Below are 12,771 nucleotides of genomic sequence, written 5' to 3'. Positions count from 1 at the left end.
AGAGCGAAGGTCCTTATATTTAGATAACTCAATTGAATCTATTGTGGCTTGATGATGTTTACAATACCGTCAATCCCATCAACCTGCGAGAGCGACAAAGAAATAGATATTACATGCATCTAAACTACTTTTAGGTGTTTGGTGATGTGGTTCACGTGGATTGGATTTCTTTCAAAAACTACGTGTTTCAGTTTATTAAGTTGATCTAGTTGAGCATTAACTAATGGCTGAACAGTATATTTAAGAGAAGGTTCCGTCCATAAGAGATTGCCATCTCTGTTTCTGAAAACAGCGAATCCGATTCGTTATAGACGAGTGTTACTCGCCATCTTCACGAGCCCGAGCGACAGAGCGATTTAAGAGATAAAAACACCCACCTTCAGTCTGATCATCTCTTATAGATGACAGTCCATTGATCCGAATCAAATGACTCGATCACTATGCTCAAGATCAAATGAGTCCTCGAACAACTGAACCAGTATGTTCCCCCACTTGAAAGTAGAAACATCCATATCAGCCGTCCGCCAAAACACTCGATCGAATGATTATTAGTATTGAGATTCAGAGATCAATGAACCAGCAATCGTTTTGAGTCATGCAGTATGAACTTTATGATATAATTTACGATAGACTTCGAAAGAAAATAGACCATATTTGACAGTTTCTGTTTTTACCAGGACGAACCTTTGACCACAGTTTAGTTTGGGCTTATCAGTTGCAACCTCTTCATTTTGTGTTCGTCCACAGAATCACCTACGACGTCGTCGTAATTTCTACAATAAGTGCTTTTAGAGAAAAAATATTTTTATCCCATTTTCAAAACTCTTACGAAATAAAAAAATCTTCTGATATTGCACTAAATCACTAACATTGTTTGTGCCATGAAATAATTGATTTTCTAATTGAGAAAAACGTATATTTGTTTTCCAATATGCTGCAATTTAGAATTTAGGCAAGCTATCCTAATTAAATCATACCAACATTAAAAATCTAATTTTATTTTCAAATAAATTGATATTGAAATAATATTTGTCATAATCATTCCTTCTGTTCAAAGTCCTTCAAGTTCCTGTTATGCAGACTCCCAAAGTAACTCTGCAGAAGGTTTTATCGTACCGTATCATTTGAGTGCATCGTAATCGTATCATTTGAGTGCACCCCTGTGAAAGAACGAAAGACCGATTTAAAAGCTTGTTATATACATTTTTAGAAAGATATTGGTAGTTTCTGGAAAGATTTCAGCGATTTAGCGATTTAGATAGCGTTCTTTGTCTTAGCGAAATGTATTACTGGTTTTCATTGATGACCGAGAAAATATTTTTGAAAAATTTCTGTGTTCCTCTAACTTTTAATTATATTAACACTCGGAATACCAAGGGGGTAAAAAAAAATGGGAACGCTTACTTTGACCGGTCATATCTCAGCCGTTACATAATCGATTTTAAATCTGTCTTCACCAATAGAAAGATATATATCTTTTGTGAACACGTCGAATTAAAAAAATAGAAGAATAGAGTTGTCTACCGTAAGTTACAGTAAAAAGAGTATAACAAAGTCAGTGAGAAAAAAATGGGAACGCTTCTTTGACTTGCCATATCTTAGCTGTTTGCTCACCAATTTTAATTCTTTCTTCACCATTGGATAGGTAAATCTTTTATAAAAACAGTGAACAAAGAATGATGGAAAGCAAATTTGTATATCTGAAGTAATTGTAAAAAAAGTAATTGAGAGGGCAGCCCTAAGTTTGCGCCGCTAAAACAACAAAAATGATACATAAAAAATTGAAAAACGATCCATAAAAAAGTTGTCCATGTTCCATAAAACAAAACTGAAAATCCATAAAACAGTGTGAATGATCCATAAAAAAGGGTGATTTGATCCATAGATTATGTAAAATTGAACCATAAAATAGTCGCAAAAGAGCACTAAAATAGTAATAAAAGAGCAATTAAAATGAACTAATGCCCCATAAAAATATTGGAAATGTTCCATAAAATGATACATTTTGCGCCATAAATTAACTGACATTGATCCATAGAATATTAACAATGTACATTAAAACACGTCGATATGTTCCATAATATCGACAAAAATGTTCCACGGTATTACCAAATGGAGCAATAAAATGTCAGAAAAAGTCAGAAATGATTCATATATCGAACGTTAAATTATGGTTCATGGATATTTACAAAACGATCCATAAGAAAAGAAATTGTAAAACGATCCATTAATATGTGCTTATGCACCAGAAAAATTAAATTTAATGAATTCATGCAAAATTTTTGCTATTCGAACTAATAATAAAGTTTATTACATTTGGTTGTAATGTCAAACTACAACAAACAATGCATACATTATAGTTAAACTTCAGCTTCCGTATCCCACTAGTCAGCTAACTGACCTTAGCTAACCTGAAATCATTATCGTAACTCTTTAAACGTCAGGGTATTTATGATATTAGAGCGCTGAGAGTTATTAGACCACTGATACAGGCTGGCATGAGTCGCAAATACTATCTGAATAACTATCTGAAGCGAAAACGGACATTTTATACACGAACACTGACTAATATGGCTACGCCACATCGCTTTCTTGTGCACTGTCCGACTTCGCTGCCGCTCAGTCGGCTTTTAACTAGCTATAGCCCCTATGTTTAAGTAAACCGGGCAAACGAGAGGACCACAGGTTTGCTTGCAATTCCAGCTACGAGTTAATAAATGCCTCGTCCATCGGATCCTCAGCGGCTTTGCGCCGCTTCGGATCCTTGGCCTCGGATATGCGGCCAAGCCGCATCACACTAGCTCCCAGTATAAGCTCACTTGTTAAAACACTGTCACTGTTATGAGAATTATTAAGCACAACTTATTTTTTCAGTTTACCATCAAATTTCGCATGAATTCATTAAATTCTTCTTAAATTTTTCTAGTGCATAAGCATATACCAATGGATCGTTTTACATTTTCTTTTCTTATGGATCGTTTTGTAAATATCCATGAACCATAATTTAACGTTCGATATATGAATCATTTCTAATGTTCATTTTTACATCTACTATGGACCAAGAAAAACTATTTAGCAAACATTTTCATCAAATTTATGGAACTTTTTCTGATATTTTATTGCTCCATTTGGTAATACCGTGGAACATTTTTATCGATATTATGGAACATATCGACGTGTTTTAATGTACATTGTTAATATTCTATGGATCAATGTCAGATAATTTATGGCGCAAAATGTATCATTTTATGGAACATTTCCAATATTTTTATGGGGCATTGGTTCATTTTAATTGCTCTTTTATTACTATTTTAGTGCTTATTTGCGACCATTTTATGGTTCAAGTTTACATAATCTATGGATCAAATCACCATTTTTTATGGATCATTCACACTGTTTTATGGATTTTCAGTTTTGTTTTATGGAACATGGACAACTTTTTTATGGATCGTTTTACAATTCTTTATGGATTATTTTAAATATTTTATATGCAAAAGTACATTTTCCCAATTGAGAGTCAGTGCAGACGAAATGAGTTTTTCTGTTCAAACAATCGTATCACGACCATTTGTCAGCCAATTTCAATTTTCCTTACACCAATGCAATCCTTAGAGCTGCTAGACTTGTAATATATGCAATAAATAGTAGATTTTCAAAAATTACTATACTTTTTCGAGTTTTTAGGAGATAAGATTTTTACAATGTACGTGGCATACGGCATTGAAATTCTTTGCGACTTGTTAGTTTTACGGTTTGAAAATTACCTGTTTACTCAATAGTTCTACATATTATACATGGATATTATTATATCAAAATGTTTGCACAAACGTGGAGAAACACAATATTGTATGTAAGTTACTTAATAATAGAGTGTGTTAGGACGATTCAGTAAATACGAAGAAGTTCAGAATTTTAAAATATTCGTCATATAACTTCAAATTTGAAGCGATGACCTATACATTTTAATACACCAATCGATTGTAATTGATGGCGGCTACAATTTCTGAAAAAAGACATTTTTATATTTTCTCAAAAAATAGCCAAAAGTACGTAGAAGTACAAAAATTTCATTTAGTTCGCAAATAACGTCGAATTCAAAGCGATGGCCTATACCTTTTTATATACCAATCGATTATAATTGATTTTGGTTACAATTTCTTGAAGAACAATTTTTATATTTTCTCAAAAATAGACAAAAGTACGTAGAACTACAGTAATTTCATTTAGTTGACAAATAACTTCAAGTATTCAAATCTATCACCTATGCAATTTATACACCAATCGTTTGTAATTGATTTTGGCTACAATTTCTGAAAGAACAAATTTTTATATTTTCTCAAAAAAATAGCCAAAAATACGTACAAGTACAGCAATTTCATTTAGTGGGTAAATAACGTCAAATTCTAAGGGATGATTTATACTTTTTTATACACCAATCGATTGTAATTGATGGCGGCTACAATTTTTGAAAGAACACATTTTTATATTTTCTCAAAAAATAGACAAAATACGTAGAAGTACGGAAATTTGATGTAGTTGGCAAATAAGGTCAAATTCAAAATGATGGCCTACACTTTTATATATACCAATCGATTGTAATTGATTTCAGCTACAATTGTTGCAAGATAAACTTTTCATATTTTCCCAAAAAACGACAAAAATACGTAGAAGTACAGAAATTTCGTCTGATTGGCACATAACTGCGAATTTCCGTACTTCTACGTATTTTTGGCTAATTTTTGAGAAAATATAAAAATGTGTTCTTTCAAAAATTGTAGCCGCCATCAATTACAATAGATTGGTGTATAAATAGTGTAGGTCATCCCTTTTAATTTGCAGTTATTTGCCAATCAAACGAAATTTCTGTACTTCTACGTATTTGTGTCGTTTTTTTTAAAGAAAATATAAAAAGTTTATCTTGCAACAATTGTAGCCGAAATCAATTACAATCGATTGGTGTATAAAAAAGTATAAATCATCCCTTAGAATTCGACGTTATTTACCCACTAAATGAAATTTCTGTACTTGTACGTATTTTTGGCTATTTTTTTGAGAAAATATAAAAATTTGTTCTTTCAGAAATTGTAGCCAAAATCAATTACAAACGATTGGTGTATAAATTGCATAGGTGATAGATTTGAATACTTGAAGTTATTTGTCAACTAAATGAAATTTCTGTACTTCTACGTACTTTTGGCTATTTTTTGAGAAAATATAAAAATGTCTTTTTTCAGAAATTGTAGCCGCCATCAATTACAATCGATTGGTGTATTAAAATGTATAGGTCATCGCTTCAAATTTGAAGTTATATGACGAATATTTTAAAATTCTGAACTTCTTCGTATTTACTGAATCGTCCTAACACACTCTATTATTAAGTAACTTACATACAATATTGTGTTTCTCCACGTTTGTGCAAACATTTTGATATAATAATATCCATGTATAATATGTAGAACTATTGAGTAAACAGGTAATTTTCAAACCGTAAAACTAACAAGTCGCAAAGAATTTCAATGCCGTATGCCACGTACATTGTAAAAATCTTATCTCCTAAAAACTCGAAAAAGTATAGTAATTTTTGAAAATCTACTATTTATTGCATATATTACAAGTCTAGAAGCTCTAAGGATTGCATTGGTGTAAGGAAAATTGAAATTGGCTGACAAATGGTCGTGATACGATTGTTTGAACAGAAAAACTCATTTCGTCTGCACTGACTCTCAATTACTTTTTTTACAATTACTTCAGATATACAAATTTGCTTTCCATCATTCTTTGTTCACTGTTTTTATAAAAGATTTACCTATCCAATGGTGAAGAAAGAATTAAAATTGGTGAGCAAACAGCTAAGATATGGCAAGTCAAAGAAGCGTTCCCATTTTTTTCTCACTGACTTTGTTATACTCTTTTTACTGTAACTTACGGTAGACAACTCGATTCTTCTATTTTTTTATTTGACGTATTCACAAAAGACATATCTTTCTATTGGTGAAGACAGATTTGAAATCGATTATGTAACGGCTGAGATATGACCGGTTAAAGTAAGCGTTCCCATTTTTTTAGACCCCCTTGGTAGTCCGCGTAACTTTTTACCCCCTTGGTATTCCGAGTGTTAACAGATTTGTTTTCATTGGGTAAGCGATACAAGTGCGTGGTATGTTTCCATTGAGCAAGGAGGATTTTTTAAATAGGGTAATTACGAGACGTAATTATCCTATTTAAGCGCAATCTTCCAAGGCTGGTGCTTGAGAACGTCTGGTATCCTCGCTAAAAATATATTCAAAAGCAACGATTACACAATAATACAACTCCCGCGATATTGTATGTGTGATGTTCAGACAAATCGACTCTGATTCTACAGCGAAATATCAAATGTCATCACTCGAGATCGACAGGCTAGATGTTGATTGGGCTACGATTATAGATAGAAGTGGAAATTCACTCAACAAACGATAAGAAGCTTAACATCAATGAAAGTCATCTTTCTGCCTGGCTGCGTTTGAATTGTGTATTGTCCTTGTTTACAGTGGGTGCTTCACATTCGCAATATTTATTATTTTCCCAATCAATCATTTTTATTGACAGTCGTAGCACAAACTAGTGGCAAGAATGTCACCACGTAATAGACGTTTTCTCATTGTCCCTTGAAAAAAACGGTCCGAAGCTAACGGAGATACGTGCGTTTAAATTAAAAGGACACATTTTATCGCCCTGAATATACAGCTCAATCATTTCAGATTGATGGCTAATATTCAGTTGATTGCCCTTCCCTTCGATTTGAGTTATGTAACCCTACCAACGAAATTCCACACAATCCGTGAGCAATAATAAAAAGTAGACGTTCGACTTGAACAACCAAGTACACCGCGTACCCTTGAAACGATTGCCCACTATATAAACTTTTCCCGCATTAAAGTGGGTACCTCAGACCCAAAGATTGATGAAAACTGCCATGGCGAAGCGTCAAAACACTGCAGCTCGTGTCTCGTTTGGCGCAACTGCTTCCCACTTGGATCGGTGCCAACTAAAACAAAACCATCGGGTCACGGATGCCAAAAAGCAGCAATCCTTTTTAGGGCTCTCCTCATGAAGCTCACACCAAACTTTCCGGTCGATGGTGGTGGTGCCAACGGAGACACGTTTCGTCCTTTCTCATTCTATAATGATCGGTCCACGATCATCTGATGCTGCTGGGTGCTACGTTCCGCGAGGTATGCCATTCTCCAAAATGTAGTTTATTCGCTTTATCTTCATCTCGTTGCCATTGAAGGAAATTCTCGCAGTGCAGATGCCAGCAATTTGGCAGTGCTATTTATAGAATTTGGTGGAACATACAGCGAAATTCTTTTCGAAAGCATTTTCCTGTCGTTAATCCCTTTTTCTAGTTGAAGTGGACTTTTTTTTCGTATACGAGTGTGTTCCATTTTGTTTTCCTCGACACAGCTCACAACAAGCTTGCAATTTTATAATTCGCGAGATGCACTGCAATGGAGTACAATGACTGAATTTTAAATTGAACGAAATAGATTCGATATTTGGTAGTCTACAGCATTTATAACCCTATTATCATACAATAAAATATGATGCAATGTTGCTTACATCGATTGTAAATTAAATTTTTTATGTCTGCAAAAAGAAAAACAAAACAATGCTGCTCTTAGCTAAAGACTGTAAGCATAGATTCTAGTGGTATCCAGCATCGTATCGAATCCTCAGTCAGTTTTAAAGATGGAGCCTTCCGATTGGTTAGAGCTATGACTTGGTTTCTTCGTGGAAGACTATCGCACGGTTCAGCCGATGCACAGTGGCTTCAACCTGCATAAATGGTGGTCATAAATGTTCTCTGGTTTTCGCTTAAATTTGCGTGCTTTTGGAAAGTTTCATTAATTTGTATAGCACTCGTGATAGACACCTTAATTTTTTTCTTAGGGAGAACCTATTCTTTCGAAAGTAACAAAAAATAAAATTTATTTCTTCCTCAATCTTATATGGTCGGTGTTAAGTCAGACCGGAATAAGTCGCAAAACATAAAAAATGAGATAATAATAGCACTGGATAAAGAAAATCGTCAGCTACAATCGACTGTTGCCAGATTTGAAATATGTAACAATAAACAAGAATTATGGCAAAAAATAAGTTCCAATCATAATGTAAAGGATGCTGCGATTCAAACTTTAAACTCGTTTTTCTCGAAATCAATATTTTGTCACTTAGTCCGATCTGACTTAACACCGACCATATAATAGAACGTTGGGAGTTTGATAAAGGTACAGTTTATCTAAATACATATCGAAATTCCCAAAAGCTACCCTTACGGACCACGAGTGTGAACCCTCCGTTCCTTGTAGAAGTTTCCTTTATTGATGGTACTGGCTATTGATTTTGAGGTACTAGGTGAAGCTTCCGCATTTGTTATTATTGCCGGAAAAGCGGTCACATATTTGAAAACAGTGTATGGTTCAGGTATTGAAGACAGGCCCACCGAGAGGGGGGAACTACTCCGAGGCCCAGGTCTGCTTTAGGAGCCCGCATATTTATCTGATATTAAAAATAGAAGTGGGTGGAGATAAAAAAAAAATTACAAAACGTAATAGGAAATCAACAGTACTTGTAATATGTTTATGCTCATTTACCTAATTGAAAAAACTTAGTAATTGAAACGAATTGAAAAAATTATGGGTTTTGAACTACCTTTAACTCTATGTTCATTGCAGAGACTTGGTTTTTGTCGCAGAGAGGTTAGTTTACTAACTTTTGAAGGTCATATCTGATGTATTCAATCACATTATCCAATGATTTTTAGCTAGTGGCAACGTAGTAAGCTTGCGCTTTATCGGCTTTTTCCGACGGTGTATCCATTTCCTGTTTTATGTGAAGGAATTTATCAAAAAAATAATTGATGACAAAAAGAACACTAATAACATACTTTGTCACAAAAATCAACTTTAAACAGGAAGGAAATTGAGTTCTACAAGATGACGACACGAATGAACTCATGATGAATGAAGTTCATGTTTGACAATTCTCGGTGGTTTGTTTACTTTGTCAGTTGCGTGAGTGCGAGTGCAACGGGTGCTCATCTGTTACATTCGAACTCACGTAACTTCCATGTAAACAAACCACCGAGAATTGTCAAAAGAAGTTCATCCGGCTCATTTTGTGGGGTTATGTCGTTTGGTGTAAAACCTAATAGCCTACTTTTATGGACCGTAAAATATTTCTGTTTGTTTTTTATGGAAAGAAAAAAAATCAGCGTTTCCCTCGGGTAATTTTTGCGAGCTGTCAGTTGCCCCAATTAACGGATACGATTCGCTAATTGGGGTGCAGTCGTGACCCAACTAACGAATTTGCGCTGTACAAATTTTATAAAAAAAATCTTAAGAAGCTACTGTTTTCGTTAAAGTTATTCTGCATTATATTCCTTCCTACGTGATCCAGGTAAACAAAACACCACGCGGTATTATCAAACAAAAAACTCTATGCACATTTAAAGGACAATTTATTTCGTAAGTACCAGCTTTGGAACCAGACGGCACATTCTCTAAGCCATGTTCAGAAACGTTCAGGCCACAATGACCGCAAAAGCCGCATCTAGTACCTCAAAATCAATAGCACGCATCATAAACGAGGGATCATTTGTGAAACTCGACAGGTTCACACTCGTAACCTGCGAAGGGTAAGTCGTTAATTATTGCGACATTTTAGATTGATTGGTAAATCTGCTATAGCTATCGAAATGAAACCAAAGTTTTACAGTAGTTTAGTGTATATTAATTTCAGTTTATATACATCGGTTGAATTTTAAAATGAGTAGAATGATTGACGCCCCGCATCAGAGTCGTTTCTGGTACGTTTTTCTCAGTTTTGCAATTTCCTCATCATTTCTTTTTCGTCCTTCGCCATTTCTTTCGTCTTTCAAAGTTCGTGCTTCATCATGGCCAATAGGCTTCCATAAAATGGAATTCTGGACAGTTTGGTGGGTTCATGGCACAAAACCCACAGAATTATCCTGTACGGTTTTGAATTTTTTTGTCATGCCAACAAATTAGGCCAAAACAAGTGATTTGATCGTTCAACCTTTATGACGACAAAAACTGTTTTTGGAGACATACAGTTTAAAAATCTCATATTTCGTGGCCAAAAAGGCCTTGAATGGTTCACTGCGTTTTCCACAAGTGCATATGGCCTGCCAAATCAGGCACTTCGAAGCGGTTTTTATCAGCTTTTTTCGTTTGAAACGTTCATCTGCAGCATTCCTTACCCGTAAAATAGTCCTCTACCGGCAACTGCTTGATATCCGCTGTTGGTTGATGATGTTGGTCTCATCATCGAAGACAGCGGTATTGAGTTAGTAACGTCGTGTAGGGTTTTTGGTCGCGTGTTTTGGTAACACTTTGCTGATGTTCGTCCCGATTTGGGAAGTTCTGTATCTTATAAGTTTTCAATCAGGATCTAGACCCAGTAGACGAAACTTTGCAAAGCATCTGGTTTTCTGATCAAGTCCCGTGTCGAAATGATTCTGCGTGAAAAAAGAAATCGCTGCTCTGTCAGTTTTTTAAGTGTTGTTCATGTTCCAGCTGCTGACTTGTGGTTCAATGACATCCATTCCAGGAGCTTTCTTTCGCGAATGGTTAGCTGATTTTCTTCCATCTCGGCCGAAATCTGACTGACAGCTGCTAAACTTAGCGGATGTAAACAATACACTCTAAATAGAAGTTGGACAAATTTTGGTTAATTCCGGTCAAGTATGACAAAAGTTGCGCGAGCTTCAAACCATCGCAATAATTATCTACACACCCTTTATCCGTTTATTTTTTATTTTTTCCATCTTTTAAATTTATAAGATACCCAAGGTTGCGTTAAGCTAAGGCATTGAGCCGTATCAAATGTTGAAACATTACCGTCTTGTTTCTTCTTCTTCAAAGTTAATGTACTCTATCCACTCATTGAATGCTAACTAGAAGAATATGCTAGAAAATGCACAAAAACCACAGCAGAATAAAAGAGGCGAAAAAAGAAAATATGCAATCTTTTTATTTCTTAGTGTAGTGGTGAGCACTTTGAATCGATTTTATCAGATAGACATATTGAATTTAAAAAAATCGAAGTTGTCAAACATCGTATCTAAATGTAAAAATACGAAAACTATTGTTCGATAAGCGAAAATGATATCGTGCGACTATATACAAACATTTAGTAAAAGAACGAAGCATTTCCTTTCACTTTCAAAAAGTAGATTCGTCATCGACGATAACTTCCGTGCAAACTACACTTAATATTTTTGTGAAATAAACGAAACCAACTATTTACGATGCACGAAAATATTACGTTGCAGAAAACGACGAATTAATGATCCCTATTTACGAACTTATTTTATCAATGGAGGATGTGCCACCTTTCATTTGAGACAAAGTTTGATCAAATCGGTTCTGCCATCTCCGAGAAACCAGTGTAGCAATAATTCGGAATACGGATACTTCCGTCGGTGCTTCCGAACCCGTCGATATGATACGATGAGTAGAAATAACATGAACTAGCTAATTGACAACATTTGGATGCAAAATCACGATTTTTGAAATTTCCCACTTTTCTTGCCACTCCGGCCTTGGTAGTAGCTCGCGGATGGTACTGGTTGTTCATTTTGAGGTGCTTGGCGCAGTTTTTGCAGTTGTCACTATTGCTTGAACAAATTTGGCAATCGTTTGTGGTTCAGGTTGTGGAGCTTCTTTGTTAGAATCTATTTCCGTATATGAGCTTCTACAGCGGTTTCTGAGCAGCATTGCACAGTGGTCAAGGAAGGAAAATTTAGATTTAGAGGTTTGATGCCTTAGAAACATTTATTGTGCGTGACAAAAAGCTTCTTTTGGTTGAAGCGGTTTTAGGGTGAATCTAAAAAATCAAAGCAGCAAAAATTATTTCAAATTCTAACTGAAAAGGAATTATACTTTCTTCTGCTTTGTTTTAGACCGATCAATTCTGAATAACATTGTTTAAAATACCAAATTTGTGTCTCGAATCGTTCTCATTGTAAAGTGTTTTCCAAAACATAGTTTGGAGTGCGTCTCAAAAACAATTCTTTTTCCAAACTGTTTTTTAATGTAATTAGGGGTACTGATTGCTAATAGAGAGAAGTGCTTATCTTGTCTTGTTTAAAAGTCGATTTCAAAATTTTCACTGAAAAATACGTACCTTTCAAATGTTAATATCTAAAAAATGGGTAAACGAAAACGGATAATTTTGATTGAATTTGGAAGGATGTACTTTTATCTACAATATATTAAAAAATTGGAGATCGATTTCGTCCGTTGAAAAGTTTTTCCGTACTTTTCTTCATCTTCTGCGTAATTCTTAAAGGCCCTCCCTCTCATATTGTGATAAATGTCAAAGTAAGCTCAGATGCCACATTTCACATCATTTGAACAATTTTAGAACCTCGCCCATTTGGCTTGAAATTTTTGAAATTGGTACTATGGGAAAATATGGTGGAAAAATATATTAAATGCTATATCTTTTGAAGTAGTGCTCAGAAAACTACAATTCATACTTCTTTTGAAATGACCTTAGTGTTTGAAAAATACGGAAAAAGGGGTACTGGGTCAATTTGTCCCCAAAATCCCCTATTTTTAACAATTTTTTTGCTCCGTGATACAAATCATATATATTTTGCACCTTTTTCTATTGTGAAAAACTCAGAAATCGAGCGGAATCTTTTTGACCTTTGTCCGAATACGAGAAGTTGGGGTTATAGGGTCTCGTGCATATATCTCC

At 34.8% G+C, this 12,771-nt stretch overlaps 1 protein-coding gene and 1 pseudogene across 11 annotated transcripts in view; one reads left to right on the top strand and one right to left on the bottom strand.

Moving 5' to 3' along the window:
* LOC131678825 (stress-activated protein kinase JNK) overlaps positions 1-12,771 on the bottom strand; it is a 324,602-nt gene that overhangs the window by 76,099 nt on the left and 235,732 nt on the right. The window lies entirely within an intron of this gene.
* Positions 9,576-12,771, top strand: part of LOC131679366 (folliculin-interacting protein 2-like) — an 85,162-nt pseudogene continuing 81,966 nt past the window's right edge.

This window comes from Topomyia yanbarensis, chromosome 2, assembly GCF_030247195.1.
Source record: "Topomyia yanbarensis strain Yona2022 chromosome 2, ASM3024719v1, whole genome shotgun sequence".
NCBI lineage: Eukaryota > Metazoa > Arthropoda > Insecta > Diptera > Culicidae > Topomyia > Topomyia yanbarensis.
Note: the sequence above shows the minus strand (reverse complement) of the source record. Positions and strands in the feature narration are given on the sequence as shown.